This window comes from Penaeus monodon, chromosome 32 (assembly GCF_015228065.2).
Source record: "Penaeus monodon isolate SGIC_2016 chromosome 32, NSTDA_Pmon_1, whole genome shotgun sequence".
In the NCBI taxonomy this organism is placed as follows: domain Eukaryota; kingdom Metazoa; phylum Arthropoda; class Malacostraca; order Decapoda; family Penaeidae; genus Penaeus; species Penaeus monodon.
The window spans coordinates 26,225,213-26,226,594 of record NC_051417.1 but is presented as its reverse complement, the minus strand read 5'-3'; positions in this window follow the sequence as shown (position 1 = coordinate 26,226,594).

Sequence of the window (1,382 nt, the reverse complement as noted above, 5' to 3'; positions counted from 1 at the left end):
ATAGGAGGAGGGGTAAGCAAATGAGAATAACATGTTAATACATTAATGTCCTCCCTCTTCCCCACACCCTTCCTTTTCCTCAAGGTGCAAAAGCTTCAGCGGCCCTCGAAACCTTCTTGTGGCGCACTTAGCAGCCGCCGACCTCCTGATGATGGCCAAGGCTCCTATCTTCGCAGTCCACTCGTTCATGCAGAGACCCGTGCAGGCCGACTAGGTGAGGTCTTTCTTCAATCCAGGGTGTATTTTAGTGGGATTCTCCAAAACTGTGATAAAACCCATGTGCTCGGTTATTTTTTTACATAGCCTACTATACACAACTGGATGGTGTTGTTATTTCATTTGTGAGTTATGCGGCAAATATATATTGTAAATGATTTCCTGGAACTATGGTAAGATCAGTGCCTGGAAATCACATATTATTAAGGTAATATATGATGAGGCCATATGGCAATACCTCTCCACGGACACGTGTATCTCGTACATTCACTTTCCAATAATGGATTTGTCCCTGTGCTGGCGGCCTTTTAAGTAACAGGACAGCATCAAAATAGAAACTTTACTGACACGATGTGACGAATGAAATTTCAGATGATATTACAAAAGGAAACTATCCGCTTTACAAGGGAAATTGATTACACACATAATGTACCTCACTACATCTACGCGTACACAGACTCATACGTGCACCTAGACACAAACCTGCACACAGACAGATGCGTACACATCAAGAGTGTAATCACAGAAGGAAGAAAGCAGAGATTGCCTGGTAGATCTGAATCAAATAATGCCTTAACATGTGTTTTGTGCCGACGAGATAAGGTCTTCTTCCCAGATGGCGTTACTATATTCTCAGTCGGGTCCGGTAATATTGCTTTGTATATGGTTAGTATATTCACATTCTTTCTCTCATTATTACGAGCATTGCAACTTATTTTGGGAAGGGATGTGAACGATGTTATATATGTTCGACTGGTCACGTTGTAAGACAGCAGCTTCCTAATCACGATACATGTTGAGGCTTATGAAAGGGTATTGGATATAAAAGGGCTTCTTTTATTAATGTTAATATAAACATTTGCTAATGCATTCCTTTCATACTTCCAGATTCATGATTATTACTATATTGTGCCTAGTCTCAGAAAAGATGAAACTGGCAGCTCACCCCGAACTCTGGAGTAATCCGATTTGCCAAGTTTGTTTTATTTTATTTTTTAATCAGCTGATACTTAATACTTATGCTTACCAATGTTTAGTATATCTACAGCTCATATTTTATTACGGCATACCACTTTATCTTCGGAATCAGAGTGTTCCAGAATCCGGGAAGTGTTGCCTGAGACTGGGTGGAATAGAGTGTACTTCAGCATCAGAAGTATTAACAT